The following is a 12,538-nucleotide window of genomic DNA, read 5'->3' on the forward strand; positions in this document are numbered from 1 at the left end:
CGTTATTCCTTAATGTTAGTAGTTTTTCGTTTGTGAACCCTCCCCATACACACCTATTGCCAATCCACATCATATATATAGCCTGGGTCTCAGCTTCCCATACACGGTAAGTTTTTTAACTGCATGAGAGGACACACACAAGCTAGGGACCCCAACGTAGAGAAATACTTTGGCGTAGTGTTGGGGCTCTATTGCATTGATCAATTCAGTAGCTAAATTTCTCTTTATTCATATATTCATGGCAGTAATGCAGGTTCCATTTTTCACATTTCATTCTATACATATAGCTATTGAATTTTTCATGTCAGTATTCACACAGCAGTTTCTGCTATTACATGTATTCCCCTTCCATAGTCACTGGTGTGCATACCTTATCTCCCCATAATGTAGGCGGGTCTATGACATCATTGGATGGATCCATGGTGATGGTGATGGGAGGGACGTCATCTGGTGGATCCATGCTGGATGGTTTGGTCTGTAATGTCATCTGATCTTTGGGTTGGTCTTCTCTTATATGGTATCTTTTTACACCTGGACATTCCTTGCATTCCAGGCAAGGTGTGGAGAAACAGGCAATGACAGCCACCTTTATATCTGTGTCATGTATATGATCTGAAACCTGAATTATGTAATGCAAATCGACATATTTCCCACAATCCCTTGTCAAGAGGTTAATTAAGTATTTCATCTTATGGCTCTCCTCAACAGAAATTACTGGGCAGCGAGTGGCTATTCTAAAGGACATGCACTTCAGATGTGTTCGTATGAAGTGGCAGGTCCAACTGCAAAATGAAGAAGCCACTAGACAGCTAGAGTATAAAATGAAAGCGCAGAGTCTGGCGGAAGATATCGTCCAAGTACCCTGGGCTCTGGTGGGGAGAGTCATTGAAAAAACCAGACGAGCCATGCAGGACATAGTGAATAAGTCGGGATTGGTGAGATTAAGAATCCCTGCTGCTAACGAGAGCAAGATACCCAGGGAAGCTGGTATGGTTCCGTTTGTCTGTGTCGGGACTGTAGAGAGTCTTGGAAACGTTCAAAGCCTTCTTGAATATCGGGTACACCATGTACGTGACATGGAGCGGTTGAGGCAAGAAAAACTGAAAATTGAGGAGCAGCTTCGCCAACTGTGTGGGGGACAGCAGCCGTCTTCCACCCGTTGTTCAGAGGAAAGTAGTGGAAGATGGCATGTCGGTCCAGTAGTTAAGACACGCGATAAAATGAATCACCGACAGAGAGGTAACCTACGATGTACTGTAGATAGTGGCCGCTATGAGCTTAGAGTTCCCGACAGTAGCCCTGGGGGTACTCGAGAAAGCCTAGGTTCGGACAAGACTGTAGGTTTGACTGGGGACGCGTCTCTCTACTACGGTGACCCTGAGAGGGGGTCAGGGAGAGAACGGTCCGGAAATGGGACGTCCTTTAACCCTAGGTTGACAAGACAGGGTTTGGTGACAGTGTCGGGCGATGTCTCAGGGACTACTGCTCTTGGGCGCCTTGGACGGCCCTCTCGACTGGTGGGGCATGGCAGCGGGGATGCCCTATCTCGCGGACCCGGGTCGTTGCCAAGTGTTCTCCCCTATGGGTTTGAACAGAGGGGGAGGGTATGTGAGGCATCAACCAGCTGTATTACAAAGTGCCAGTATGTTTTTCAGAAGCGTCGGTGCTCTGCAATGTGATGTTGGCTGGGACCTGTGGTTCCACAGGATTGCATTACATGCAGAGACATGGAAGGGTGTGTGATGCTGATTACACACTCCTTAGCACCTGTGGGTGTGGCTCCAGGGGCTAAAGCAATCCTGTCTCTGAACCTGGGTGGAGTGTGTCTAGGGCAGTCTAGAGAGAGACTGGCTCTAGACTTCCAGTGTGTGTGCTGGAGACGGGGGGAGCAGAAGCAGGGTGTTTTGCTCTGCTCAGGAGACCTTCTCCTGAAGGAAGGGGCTTTTAGGTCCATGTGTAAAGCCTGGCTGGAGCCAGGGGAACTTGGTAAGGACACTAGCCGCCTTCAGAGGAAGGTAACCCGGATTGGACTTTGAGGATAAAGCCAAGTACTGACAAGGGTCAGTGACACGTGTGAGGAAGTCCAAGAGTGTGTGGACTGTATATTATATGTTGGACTTTTAGGATAAAGCCAAATACTGACAAGGGTCAGTGACACGTGTGAGGAAGTCCAAGAGTGTGTGGACTTAATGTTATGTGTTGGACTTTGAGGATAATGTCAAGGCATGGCATCTTTCTGTTATGTGACCTATTATGGTTTATTTGAGCTGTTAATAAACCATATGGTCTGTTAAAGAGACAAATTGTTCTGGGGTGCGTTAATCCCGATACCTGACGTGTGGCCCCCATACACTCGGGGCCCACATCGTTGCAATATATATATATATACAGTGCCTTGCGAAAGTATTTGGCCCCTTTGAATTTGTCAACCTTTTCCCACATTTCAGGCTTCAAACATAAAGATAAAAAATGTAATGTTATGGTGAAGAATCAACAAGTGGGACACAATTGTGAAGCTGAATGAAATTTATTGCTTATTTTAAACTTTTGTAGAAAAGCATAAACTGAAAATTGGGGCGTGCAATATTATTCGGCCCCTTTACTTTCAGTGCAGCAAACTCACTCGAGAAGTTCAATGAGGATCTCTGAATGATTCAATGTTGCCCTAAATGACTAATGATGATAAATATAAACCACCTATGTGTAATCAAGTCTCCGTATAAATGCACCTGCTCTGTGATAGTCTCCGTGTTCTGTTTAAAGCACAGAGAGCATCATTAAAACCAAGGAACACAACAGGCAGGTCCATGATACTGTTGTGGAGAAGTTTAAAGCTGGATTTGGTTACAAAAAGATTTCCAAAACTTTAAACATCCCAAGAAGCACTGTGCAAGTGATGAAATTAAAATGGAAGGAGTATCATACCACTGCAAATCTACCAAGACCGTCCCTCAAAAATTTCATCTCAAACAAGGAGAAGGCTGATCAGAGATGAAGCCAAGAGGCCCATGATCACTCTGGATGAACTGCAGAGATCTACAGCTGAGGTGGGAGAGTCTGTCCATAGGACAACAATCAGTCGTACACTGCACAAATCTGGCCTTTATGGAAGAGTGGCAAGAAGAAAGCCATTTCTCAAAGATATCCATAAAAAGTGTCGTTTAAGTTTGCCACAAGCCACCTGGGAGACTCACCAAACATATGGAAGAAGATGCTCTGGTCAGATGAAACCAAAATCGACGTTTTTTGCCACAATGCCAAACGATATGTTTGGCGTAAAAGCAAGACAGCTCATCACCCTGAGCACACCATCCCAACTGTCAAACATGGTGGTGGCAGTGTAGAGCCCAGTCGTCCCAGGGACGTCTATCCACCTTCAGGGACGCCACAGGGTCTTCTTTGGTATATGGCAAGACAACAGCTATGTAGTTTTTGTTTGTATGTGTCGTGACGCCACTCACGGTTTGCGGTCAGGGTTATGGTTGACCGCTACTGCAGGTTTAATAAGCGTCTGAGGCTGATGAAGTCTGCAGTCGGATGGTGTGGCCTCCCATGAGTGAGGCTGGCCCCAGGGGCTCGGGTGTATAGAACAACAGGTCCCAGAATAACTCAGTCTCAGTCCAAAATGTCTTTCAACTGCTCTTTACTCACTTTTGTTGTTTCTGTGAGGTAACCCGGGCGATGCTGAGATAAACCAGGTGAGAATCAGGAGCTTCTTCAGGCCGGTCTAAGGGTAACCATTAACTCGCCTTCCTTGCACTCCTTTTTTTTTCGGATAACCCCTGACTTGAAGTACCGTGGGGTCTATCCAGGGAAATCGCTACTGCCTTTTTTCCCCTTTTTGGCCCGTTTGCCGGCAGAGTGGACCAAGTGAGATGGCTCAAGGCTCGATCCCCTTATGGGCCCCCTCGTTGCTGCTGAGGCTCGGACTCTAGATGGTTGGTGAGGGACCTGTAGTTCCCCTCACCGGCAGGTTTAGCAGATCAATAAATGGACGTCTACTCAAGGGACCTGTACCCCGTGTGTGCCTAGTGTGCCTAGTCACCAGCAGTCCCCGTACTCGACTGACTCTCTTCCTCTATCTTTCTGACTGACTGGTCACCGTTCTCCCCCGCTAACAGCTACTCCACGTGCAGGGTCTGACTAGCATGAGCGCGCGTCTGCGTCTCCTAGCAACCGCCGCTCACCACTACCAGACTGGCTCGCTCCACTCCTTTCTTTCTGCCTCTGCAACTTTAGCTCCCAACCCCTCCACTAGACCCCTTGATGAGATGTGGAGGCAAGCCCCCTCTTGAGTCTACCCAAGGGTCCCCTCTCAAGGTGTGGGAGACCTGGTTGCTATGTGTCTGTGCGTACACACCTTATTCCAGCCTTTAGGATTACCAGGAAGTACTGCCCCAGCATGGGTGCAGTACTCAGTGGTGCCTGACCAGGTCAGGGGCGCCACATTAGCATCATGGTTTGGGCCTGCTTTTCTTCAGCAGGGACAGGGAAGATGGTTAAAATTGATGGGAAGATGGATGGAGCCAAATACAGGGCCATTCTTGAAGATAACCTGTTGGAGTCTGCAAAAGACCTGAAACTGGGACGGAGATTTGTCTTTCAACAAGACAATGATCCCAAACATTAAGCAAAATCTACAATGAAATGGTTCACAAATAAACGTATCCAGGTGTTAGAATGGCCAAGTCAAAGTCCAGACCTGAATTCAATCAAGAATCTATGGAAGAGCTGAAAACTGTTGTTCACAAACGCTCTCCATCCAACTTCACTCAGCTCGAGCTGTTTGCAAAGGAAGAATGGGCAAGAATTTCAGTCTCTCGATGTGCAAAACTGATAGACACATAGCCCAAGTGAGTTGCAGCTGTAATCGCAACAAAAGGTGGCACTACAAATTATTAACTTAAAGAAGATGAATAATATTGCACGCCCCAATTTTCAGTTATTTATGTTTTATAAAAGTTTAAAATAAGCAATACATTTCGTTCAACTTCACAATTGTGTCCAACTTGTTGTTGATTCTTCACCATCAAATTTAAATTTTTTATCTTTATCTTTGAAGCCTGAAATGTGGGAAAAGGTTGAAAAATTCAAAGGGGCCGAATACTTTTGCAAGGTCTTGTACATTCCTTTCTGAATGTAGTATAACTCTTATATTTGTCACCCAGTCATGGCTTTCATCCAGCCAGGTTTACACAATGCCCACCACATTATAATCCATGGTTGACATAAGTCTCCAATTCATTCATTTTGTTTACAATACTTCTTCAATTTGCTAGTAGACATTTAAATGTGCATGTTGCATTTTTTTTGTGTGTTTTGGTAGCGTTTTAAACTGCACCGTGTCAATGACAAAATGCATGCGTTTTGTTTCCCCAGCAAAGTCTATGAGAAATCAGAATTTCCATCCGCACGTTGCTATTTTTTAAGCAGCGTTTTGTTTGACACATATTTGTAAAAAAAAAGCAGCATGTCACTTCTTCATTGCGTTTTGTGAACATTTTCTGTCGGTCTCAGTCTCTCTCTTTCTGTTGGTCTCGATCTCTCTCTCTGTCGGTATCAATTTCTCTCTTTCTGTCAGTCTCGGTCTCGGTCTCTCTCGCTTGGTCTCTCTCGCTCCCTGTCTCCCCTTCTCTCTCGCCTTCATAGTCACCAATCACCAGCGCTTCGCGGCTTTCACACCGTTCCCGTGGCCTTTCATGTTTCTGAAACATTAGGCTCATCTCATATTCCCTGCTTCCCCCGCCCACCAGTGCCTGTGATTGGTTGCAGTCAGACGTGCCCCCACGCTGAGTGACAGCTGTCTCACTGCAACCAATCACATCCGCCGGTGGGTGGGTCTATATCGTGCAGTACAGTAAATGAAAAAATAATTTAAAAAAACTGTTGTGCGGTTACCCCCCCCCCCCCCCCACCCAACTGCTACCCAGCCATGATAAAGCCTCACAACTTCTGGCTGGTATTCTCAGACTGGGGAGGCCTATCGTTTTTAGGCTGCCCCCCAGCCTAAAAATAGCCTGCAGCCATCCGGAATTGCCACAACCATTAGATGGGACCTTACCCGGCTCATCCCGATTACTCTGGTGCGGTGGCAATCGGGGTAATAAGGAGTTAATGGCAGCCCACTAAGCCCTAGGTTAATCATGGCAGCCGTCTATGAGATATGCCCCATGATTAATCTGTAAGTGAAAGTAAATAAACACATATGTGGTGGTTGGCACTGGGCAGGCAGTGTGTAGTAGTCTTGGTAGCAGGGGAACAACAGGTCACAGCACAACCTGTTGTTAACCTCTCACCTTTCAGTCACCGCACCACACACAGGATGACTCTGTTACAGTCTCAGGCATTGCACATTCACCTTTTTTTGTCAGACAATAAAGTTCAGGCAAAGTTCTTTCTTAAAAACACTTCCAACTTTATTTCTGGAATACAACCTTGGTCCGCATCTTGCCGCCACTGGTATACGTCTCACAAGGGTTTCTTCTCCTGTTCACACGTCACAGTTGCAACAGTCGGTCCTTCGGCACCTGGGCACCATCTACAGTCGAAGCCCTTCCTTTCCCTCACTCCACTTCATGTTGCACTGAGGTCCGCAGGGGTCTCCCCTTCATGCTAGGCCATCCACACACATACCCCCACTACCAGGGGCCGCACTGACCTTCTCTGTGAGTGAGGGCTTCTTCCCGTTACCACCAGCTGGCAATGACCCTAGACCCCCGACTGTCAGACTAAACCCCTCTCCGTGGGGGACGCGGTTCCGCCATCCATTCAGGATCCTTGCGTGTCGCAGCCATGGGGGTGACCCATATGGTCAGGGACTGTTTGTTGGGATATCTTCACTCCACATCTCTCTGGTCTCTCTCCTCCTGACTACTCCCTCAACTTTCCATTATATATACATCCCTTTCCTCCTCCTCTTCTGCCCATCCAGGTGCCAGGATCTACCGATAGCAACACTGCCACCTGGTGGCAAAATCACACAAGCAAGGCATTTACAGTTATTACACAAGACAATGGTGTGCCGGGTACAGATGCAGGGGTGGGCCTAACCCTTAACCTCCCCTACACATACACGCAAAAAATCTTTTATTTGGAATAAAAGACAAAAAAGCCCCCTCTTTCACCACTTTATTAACCCCCAAACACCCTTCCAGGTCCGACGTAATCCACACAACGTCCCACGACGCTCCCAGCTCTGCTACATGGGAAGCTCACAGCAAGCAGCCATAGAACAAGAGCTCCACGCAGCAACTCAACTGAGTCGCGCTATCAGCAGTGACATTACTCAGGTGATTTCCAGTCACAGCTGGAGTCCTCCACCTGTGACAGCAAATCACCTGAGTGACCAGCATTCAGTGTTTTGGGGGGGGGGTCATGGGTTTCATATCATAGCATTTCTGTATGCAAGGTGTCGATTCGTATTGAATTGATGATGTCCTACAACTTTGTAATTCACTTTTTTTCTCTATCTCGTTCCGTTTTTGAGATAAAAATGCTAACTCCGTTGTTTTCCACCAGGTGGCGCTATAGGTGGTTTCATTGTGTAGCGCATGGCTACTTTACTATACCTAGACACCACTTCTATGGCTATAGCTGCCGCCGTTCTCAAGTTAATGGTGGTGGACAGGATATGGGTGGACACACTGTACATTTTCTTAATTATATACACCAGGGGTGGGGAACCTCCGGCCCGCGGGCCGCATGCGGCCCGCCATGACCTTTTATGCGGCCCCGGGCACATTCCCAGGGGCTGTAGTGCTGGGGCCGCCAGCCCTTTAAATGACCACATGCACTGTTTGGGAGAACCAATGGGCTCTCCCGCTGTCCAGTAGCGTAATCAGCGGTGTGTGCCCGCTCCTCTGTCCCCTCGTGCTGTGTGTGTGCCCGCCCCTCTGCCCTCCGGAGCGATGTGCCCGTCCCTCTTTCTCCTCGTGCGGTGTGCCCGCCCCTCTGCCCTCCGGAGCGATCTGCCCGCCCCTCTTTCCCCTCGTGTGGTGTGCCCGCCCCTCTGCCCTCCGGAACGATCTGCCCCCTCTGCCCTCGGCGCGATGTGCCCGCCCCTATGTCCTGTCGTGTGGTGTGACCGCACCTTTCAACTCCAGAGCGATCTGCCCGACCCTCTGCCCTCCGGCCTGCACTGTCTCCGGCGCTGTGTGTGCGCGCCTGCACTCTGCTTCCCGTCCAGTACTTTGTGTACCCTCCCTCCAGAGCTGTGTGCAACGATCAGTGCTGTGTCCCTCACCCCATGCTGTCTATCACCTCAGGTTTGTGGCTCCCCGGTAATGTCAGGGCTCTGCAGGTGCTGTGTGCAGAGCCTTGACATTACGGGGGGGCAGTGCTGTGTGCCCTCCCAATGCTGTGCATCACCCCCAGTGTTGTGTTCCCCCAGTGATGTCTGTGCCCCCCTCAGTGATGGCTTTGCCCCCAGCTCCTCTTGTGATGTGTATGTCCCCCAGCCCCTCTTGCGTTCTGTATGCCCCCCAGCACTTATTGCGTTGTGTATGCCCCCCAGCCCCTCTTGCGTTGTGTATGCCCCCCAGCCCCTCTTGCGTTGTGTATGCCCCCCAGCCCCTCTTGCGTTGTGTATGCCCCCCAGCCCCTCTTGCGTTGTGTATGCCCCCCAGCCCCTCTTGCGTTGTGTATGCCCCCCAGCCCCTCTTGCGTTGTGTATGCCCCCCAGCCCCTCTTGCGTTGTGTATGCCCCCCAGCCCCTCTTGTGTTTGCCTTCAGCGTCTCCTGTGACTTATACATCACATTGGAGATGCTGGGGGCATATACATCACAGGAGACACTGGGGACATACACAACACAGGAGGGGCTGTGGGCATTTACATCACAGGAGGGGCTGGGAGCATATATAGCGCCTCATGTGATGTATGTGCCTCCAGTGTCTCCTGTGTTGTGTATATACAGCAGTCCCAGCGTTTCCTTTCTGTTGTGTATACGTCAGTCCCAGCGTTTTCAATGTGATGTATATGCCCCCAGCCCCTCCAGTGATGTATGTGCCTTCAGTGACTCCTGTAATGTATATAGAGCAGTCCCAGTGTCTCCTATGTGTTGTGTGTGCCTCCAGCGTCTCCTATGTGTTGTGTGTGCCTCCAGCGTCTCCTATGTGTTGTGTGTGCCTCCAGCGTCTCCTATGTGTTGTGTGTGCCTCCAGCGTCTCCTATGTGTTGTGTGTGCCTCCAGCGTCTCCTATGTGTTGTGTGTGCCTCCAGCGTCTCCTATGTGTTGTGTGTGCCTCCAGCGTCTCCTATGTGTTGTGTGTGCCTCCAGCGTCTCCTATGTGTTGTGTGTGCCTTCAGCGTCTCCTATGTGTTGTGTGTGCCTTCAGCGTCTCCTATGTGTTGTGTGTGCCTTCAGCGTCTCCTATGTGTTGTGTGTGCCTCCAGCGTCTCCTATGTGTTGTGTGTGCCTCCAGCGTCTCCTATGTGTTGTGGGTGCATCCAATGTCTCCTATGTGTTGTGTGTGCCTCCAGCGTCTCCTATGTGTTGTGTGTGCCTCCAGCGTCTCCTATATGATGTATACGATTTAGCAAATATGTGCCTTCAGTGACTCCTGTAATGTATATAGAGCAGTCCCAGTGTCTCCTATGTGCTGTGTGTGCCTCCAGTGTCTCCTATGTGTTGTGGGTGCCTCCAGTATCTCCTATGTGTTGTGTGTGCCTCCAGTGTCTCCTATGTGTTGTGTGTGCCTCCAGTGTCTCCTATGTGTTGTGTGTGCCTCCAGTGTCTCCTATGTGTTGTGTGTGCCTCCAGTGTCTCCTATGTGTTGTGTGTGCCTCCAGTGTCTCCTATGTGTTGTGTGTGCCTCCAGTGTCTCCTATGTGTTGTGTGTGCCTCCAGTGTCTCCTATGTGTTGTGTGTGCCTCCAGCGTCTCCTATGTGTTGTGTGTGCCTCCAGCGTCTCCTATGTGTTGTGTGTGCCTCCAGCGTCTCCTATGTGATGTATACGATTTAGCAAATATTATCACAAAGAGTTGACTGCGCTTCAGACCGAGACAGCAAAGCAGTTGTGAGAAGAAACATGATTAGTATCATCCAACATCACAGCCGCACCAAAGAGAAGCCGCTCCGGCCGCCACAGCAGGGGTGAGTTAATTGTTTGACCAAATATAGCCGGGTAATTTTCACATTGATAATTTTGTGCGGCCCCCGAAGGTTGGTAGAAATTTCCAAATGGCCCCCGGCTGAAAAAAGGTCCCCCACCCCTGATATACACCATTAAAATTTTCATTTATTTTTAAATTAAATCATCTTTGCCATTTTTAAGTGTTTTGTTTTTGTTTAAGGGCCTTCCCCTGAAAGGAGCTGTCAGCAGGTGCTGATCATGCACTGTCCGGTTGGATTGGATGACTGGCAGGCAATACTAATTGTACCTGCTGATCGTTCCTGGTACTTCTCAGATGTGCTGATGCAATGTCTCCTGCATGACCATTTTTTCATACTGGTCTGATCATAACCTAAACCGTACTTAACTATTTATTTACTTTTTTTATTATTTTTAGCCATTTGGAGCTAAAAATGCTTGCAACTGATTTTCATAAAAAATTTGGCAGTTTAGCTTTCACAGGCATTTTGTTTTCATGCAACTTTCAACTTTGAGGGAGGAGCTCAGAAAAACAACTTATCAAACCTTCAGGAGTCTGTCAGACAAGCTCACTGAACGTTTCTCAAATTACTCATTCTGCAGCCATCAACACAAAGGCTATGTGATACCAATGTGATATGACTGAAGTTTGAATGTAATTAGATAGGAATCATAATAAAAAGATAGGAGTGATCCCAGATATTATTTGACCTATCAATAATTCAGTATCAAAGAGATGTCCTTTGGAAGGCCAACATGATGACCAAAGAATACATGTCTTGAAGCAGTTTTAGATAATAAGGAAGTAACATTTACAGTTCCACTTACAGGAAACTTGTGGTTAGCTTAAAGACAGGTTTAAGGAAGCTTGCATATGAAATTTACGGCTCATTGCAATATTTCACTAACACTATGGTCAAACTGTGGTCGGTCAGTTGTCAACTGGCAGGATGTGCAGGAAATGTGCAGGAAGCTGCCAGTGCCCACAGCAGCTTGTGGTCAAGTTACATGAACATGACTCAGCTGTCACATGCTGGTGACCATTTTAACACAACCTACAATGTTTTCCTATAAAAATACACTAGACTCGCTTAATGTTAGGGAAAAACCTTCCAGGACATTGAAGTGTACGTATGCACTGTTCCTGTGATGCCATGCCAAGATGCCATGTTGATTCCTTATCATTAACTCGAGTTCCCTCCGATGTGAAAGGATTGCTACAACATAACGGTAATGTTGATGCATATTTCTGTTATTGTATAAGTTTCTATGATTATAGTTCTTATGCCTATGTACCATTGACTATATATATTCATGTGCTATTAAAATAAATAGTATCTTGCTATAAAGAATATTAGTATTCATGCCTGATTAGGATATCAGTGAGCGCTTCGTAAGTACGGGCTTTCAGCCCCCTTTTTAGTAGAATTTAGCAAGACATAAATTGGCGTAGTCGGCAGGATTACTTCTATAAGAAGTAATTAACGAATTTTTGTAATTTAGAAGTTAAAAACATATATTTGGCAAATTTCCAGATATATTTTTTCAATCATTTTGCATAGTGTCAAAATGTTCAGAAAACGTAAGGATAATGTTAAGGAGGTTGTTGTGGAGATCCCGAGCTGGATTGAGGCTCCCTACAATCTTATAGCACATGAATTGGTCAATTGTGGATTGGCAGAACAATGGCAGAATAAGCTCAAGGGTTGTGAAGCTACTGATGTTGTGAATGTACTCAGTGGTGCCCCTGTGAAAACAGGTGATGTAGTGTCTTTAGCACGGCACAAACAATGGCAGGATAAGCTTAAGGGTAGTGAAGCTACTGATGTTGTGAATGTATTCGGTAGTGTCCCTGTGAAAGCAGGTGATGTAGTGTCTTTAGCACGGCACATGTGGATTTTGGCAAGTGCATATAGTGTAATGCATGAACGTGATCTAAAGATGCAGAAGAAAAGTTCCCAGATGGAACAAAAGATGATAGAATTAGGTGGCCTGAAAACAGTTCTGGAATGTAATACCAGACTGTTGAAGGATAAATTGGAACATTATCAGAATGTGGCACAAAAAGCTGCCATAAAAATTGCTCAAAATAAGTACAAGAAAAGAAGAGGAAAGGTAAATAAAATCCAAATTGCTCAAAATAAGTACAAAAAAAGAAGAGGAAAAGTAAATAAAACCAAAGTGCATAAAAGTATCGCCTCAGCTTCTATAAACTGGGATCCCGATACTTGGGATGGGGATGTGTGGGATTCATCTTCATCATCTGATGAGGAGGATTACCATAAAGGGAAGATTCAGGCTAATCCAGTAAGGAGGCGCCTAGAGAGGACAGAGAATGAGATCATCCGGGAACATGTCCGGGATGGTCAGGGGAATCTGCAATATGACAAAGATGGTAATGCCATCACAAATGAGAGAACGATTCCTCATGTAAAAAATCGAGTAACC

Source organism: Anomaloglossus baeobatrachus, chromosome 8 (genome assembly GCF_048569485.1).
Source record: "Anomaloglossus baeobatrachus isolate aAnoBae1 chromosome 8, aAnoBae1.hap1, whole genome shotgun sequence".
Taxonomy (NCBI): domain Eukaryota; kingdom Metazoa; phylum Chordata; class Amphibia; order Anura; family Aromobatidae; genus Anomaloglossus; species Anomaloglossus baeobatrachus.